Raw genomic sequence first — 4,930 nt, 5'->3', positions numbered from 1 at the left:
TAGTGGTGATGGTGGTGATGGTGGTGGTAGTGGGGTGGTGATGGTGGTGGTGGTGGTGGTGATGGTGGTGGAGGTGATGGTGGTGGCAGTAATGGTAGTGATTGTGATGGTGGTGGTGGTGGTGATGGTGGTGGCAGTGATGGTGCTGATTGTGGTAGTAGTGATGGTAGTGGTGGTGATGGTAGTGGTGATGGTAGTGGTGGTGGTGATGGTGATGGTGCTGATTGTGGTAGTAGTGATGGTAGTGATGGTAGTGGTGGTGGTGCTGGTGGTCATGGTAGTGGTGGTGGTGGTGATAGTGGTGATGGTGGTGGCAGTGATGGTGGTGATTGTGATGGTGGTGATTGTGGTGGTGGTGGTGGTGGTGGTGGTGATGGTGATGGTGATGGTAGTGATGGTGGTGGCAGTGATGGTAGTGATTGTGATGGTGGTGATTGTGATGGTGGTAGTGGTGATGGTAGTGATGGTGGTGGTGGTGATGGTGATGCTAGTGGTGGTGGTAGTGGTGATGGTAGTGATGGTGGTGGTGGTGATGGTGATGCTAGTGATGGTGGTGATTGTGATGGTGGTGATTGTGGTGGTGGTGGTGGTGGTGGTGGTGATGGTGATGGTGATGGTAGTGATGGTGGTGGCAGTGATGGTAGTGATTGTGATGGTGGTGATTGTGATGGTGGTAGTGGTGATGGTAGTGATGGTGGTGGTGGTGATGGTGATGCTAGTGGTGGTGGTGATGGTGATAGTAGTGATGGTGGTGGCAGTGATGGTAGTGATGGTGGTGGTGGTGATGGTGCTGATTGTGGTAGTAGTGATGGTAGTGGTGGTGGTGGTGGTGGTGCTGGTGTTCATGGTAGTGGTGGTGGTGGGGATGGTGGTGGTGGTAGTGGTGATGGTGGTGGAGGTGGTGATGGTGATGGTGGTGCCAGTAATGGTGGTGCGGTGGTGATGGTGGTGGTGATGGTGGTGGCAGTGATGGTAGTGATTGTGATGGTGGTGATTGTGATGGTGGTAGTGGTGATGGTAGTGGTGGCGGTGATTGTAGTGATGGTGGTGGTGGTGATGTTAGTGATTGTGATGGTGATTGTGGTGGTGGTGCTGATTGTGGTAGTAGTGATGGTAGTGATGGTAGTGGTGGTGGTGGTGCTGGTGGTCATGGTAGTGGTGGTGGTGGTGATGGTGGTGGTGGTAGTGGTGATGGTGATGGTGGTGGAGGTGGTGATGGTAGTGGGGGTGGTGATGGGGATGGTAGTGATGGTGGTGGAAGTGATGGTAGTGATTGTGATGGTGGTGATTGTGATGGTGGTGGTGGTGATGGTAGTGGTGGTGGTGATGGTAGTGATGGTGGTGGCAGTGATTGTGATGGTGATGATTGTGATGGTGGTAGTGGTGATGGTAGTGGTGGTGGTGATGGTGACGATGGTGGTGGCAGTGATGGTAGTGATTGTGATGGTGGTGATTGTGATGGTGTTAGTGGTGATGGTGGTGGTGGTGCTGATTGTGGTAGTAGTGATGGTAGTGATGGTAGTGGTGGTGGTGGTGCTGGTGGTCATGGTAGTGTGGTGGTGGTGATGGTGGTGGTGGTAGTGGTGACGGTGATGGTGGTGGAGGTGGTGATGGTAGTGGGGGTGGTGATGGGGATGGTAGTGATGGTAGTGATTGTGATGGTGGTGATTGTGATGGTGGTGGTGGTGATGGTAGTGGTGGTGGTGATGGTAGTGATGGTGGTGGCAGTGATTGTGATGGTGATGATTGTGATGGTGGTAGTGGTGATGGTAGTGGTGGTGGTGATGGTGACGATGGTGGTGGCAGTGATGGTAGTGATTGTGATGGTGGTGATTGTGATGGTGTTAGTGGTGATGGTGGTGGTGGTGCTGATTGTGGTAGTAGTGATGGTAGTGATGGTAGTGGTGGTGGTGGTGCTGGTGGTCATGGTAGTGTGGTGGTGGTGATGGTGGTGGTGGTAGTGGTGACGGTGATGGTGGTGGAGGTGGTGATGGTAGTGGGGTGGTGATGGGGATGGTAGTGATGGTGGTGGAAGTGATGGTAGTGATTGTGATGGTGGTGGTGGTGATGGTAGTGGTGGTGGTGATGGTAGTGATGGTGGTGGCAGTGATTGTGATGGTGGTGATTGTGATGGTGTTAGTGGTGATGGTAGTGGTGGTGGTGATGGTAGTGATGGTGGTGGCAGTGATGGTAGTGATTGTGATGGTGGTGATTGTGATGGTGGTAGTGGTGATGGTAGTGGTGATGGTGATGGTATTGGTGGTGGTGATGGTGGTGGTGGTGGCAGTGATGGTAGTGATGGTGGTGGCAGTGATGGTGGTGGTGGTGGTGGTGATGGTGGTGCTGATTGTGGTAGTAGTGATGGTAGTGGTGGTGGTGCTGGTGGTCATGGTAGTGGTGGTGGTGGTGATGGTAGTGAGGGTGGTGGCAGTGATGGTAGTGATTGTGATGGTGTTGATTGTGATTGGCCTATTGAACACGACCCAGTTTAGGCAGACCTTGGACCTGATGATGGTGTGATCCATCATTCTCCCACATGCTTCCCAATCACCTTGTGTAGAACTGAGTGACCCAGTTCTCTCCACTACTCATTATGTCTGGTTCAAATCCCACTACAATAGTAATTGTCTGGAGATGATGCTTTTTTTAATTGATCTCACCTGGGAATCATATCCAGCGTTTGACTAGGCTAACATAGTATAAAGATATAAAGATACTACTGTGTATAAAGATACTCTGACTCATCTTGCATCAACAAACGCCCACAGAAAGATTAAGACTCTTGTAAAGCAAAGATGTGGTGTGTGAGTGGGTTTTTAGGGGATTTAGGGATTTCACAGATACAAACCTTACAATTTCATGTCGACAGTCACCCCTGTCATCAGCAACACAATGCTTAGACTACTAGGCAATCCGACTCCCACAAATCCTCTGTCACCTCGCCACATATTGGTCTCCAGGTCTCCAGCTCATCAGAAAGACTGGGAGGATGTTTGGCAGTAATCCCAGATTTCTGCCAGAAGACACACACTCAACAGCATGCATCTATTCTCACTCTGAAATGAATGAGACATAATTGCTCTGGCTGTTGCAGACTGAACCAGGGGATTTTCATGGTTTTTCGAATGCCATTTGAAGTTCTGCTCTTTGGGAGATGTTGTCTAAGAGTTTAGGGGTATTACAGTGACTCTTCAGATTACTTTTCTGAAGCTTTAAATGGGTCTCAGTAATGAGAGCGGAGTCTACATTCTTAGACTAAATAACCTCCCTTGTACGTCACCTGAGGTATACGACAGAGACAATGTTATTGTCTATGTTATTACGGTACACTTAAACAGCTGGAATCTGGAATCAGGATCTTCCCATTATCACTACTTCAATAGTTGAAATGTATGCCATCTGGTAGGATCTTCCCATTATCACTACTTCAATAGTTGAAATGTATGCCATCTGGTAGGATCTTCCCATTATCACTACTTCAATAGTTGATATACATGCCATCTGGTAGGATCTTCCCATTATCACTACTTCAATAGTTGATATACATGCCATCTGGTAGGATCTTCCCATTATCACTACTTCAATAGTTGATATACATGCCATCTGGTAGGATCTTCCCATTATCACTACTTCAATAGTTGATATACATGCCATCTGGCAGGATCTTCCCATTATCACTACTTCAATAGTTGATATACATGCCATCTGGCAGGATCTTCCCATTATCACTACTTCAATAGTTGATATACATGCCATCTGGTAGGATCTTCCCATTATCACTACTTCAATAGTTGATATACATGCCATCTGGTAGGATCTTCCCATTATCACTACTTCAATAGTTGATATACATGCCATCTGGTAGGATCTTCCCATTATCACTACTTCAATAGTTGATATACATGCCATCTGGTAGGATCTTCCCATTATCACTACTTCAATAGTTGATATACATGCTATCTGGTAGGATCTTCCCATTATCACTACTTCAATAGTTGATATACATGCCATCTGGTAGGATCTTCCCATTATCACTACTTCAATAGTTGATATACATACCATCTGGCAGGATCTTCCCATTATCACCACTTCAATTGTTGATATTTATGCCATCTGTCCACAGCCCCATTTGATAGTGTCAAAATAATTTCTTGGCAATGAAAGCATGGCAATAAAGATCTGGGTTAATCTGCACACATGATTCAGAACGCTGCCAATAGAACCTGTCATGCAGGTGAAAGAGGACCCAAAAGCGACTTGGCGAAAACAGAGTCTTTAATCCAGTAAAGTAAATACAAACAAAAAACACAACTTTCACTCGAAATGACGAGGACAAACTGGAGACTCGATCTTGAACAGCAGGTGAACAGCAGGTTGCCTCGGGAAGGCACTTGAACCAGACAGACTCAGACACCTGCTCACCACGCAGCATCTGAGGAAAACACGACACGACAGGGCGATACACAAACACAGCACGGTGAATTCTAGACAAGGAACCGACAGGACAGGAACGGAACACAAAGGAAGAAATAGGGACTCTAATCAGGGGAAAGGATCGGGAACAGGTGTGGGAAGACTAAATGATTGATTAGGGGAATAGGAACAGCTGGGAGCAGGAACGGAACGATAGAGAGAAGAGAGAGCGAGAGAGTGAGAGAGGGAGGGGGAGAGAGGGGATAGAAAGAGGGAAAGAACCTAATAAGACCAGCAGAGGGAAACGAATAGAATGGGAAGCCCAGGGACAAGACAAGATAATAAATGACAAAACATGACAGTACCCCCACTCACCGAGCGCCTCCTGGCGCACTCGAGGAGGAATCCTGGCGGCAACGGAGGAAATCATCAATGAGTGAACGGTCCAGCACGCCCCGAGACGGAACCCAACTCCTCTCCTCAGGACCGTAACCTCCCAATCCACTAAGTATTGGAC

The sequence above is a fragment of the Oncorhynchus gorbuscha genome, linkage group LG02, assembly GCF_021184085.1.
Source record: "Oncorhynchus gorbuscha isolate QuinsamMale2020 ecotype Even-year linkage group LG02, OgorEven_v1.0, whole genome shotgun sequence".
NCBI lineage: Eukaryota > Metazoa > Chordata > Actinopteri > Salmoniformes > Salmonidae > Oncorhynchus > Oncorhynchus gorbuscha.
Note: the sequence above shows the minus strand (reverse complement) of the source record.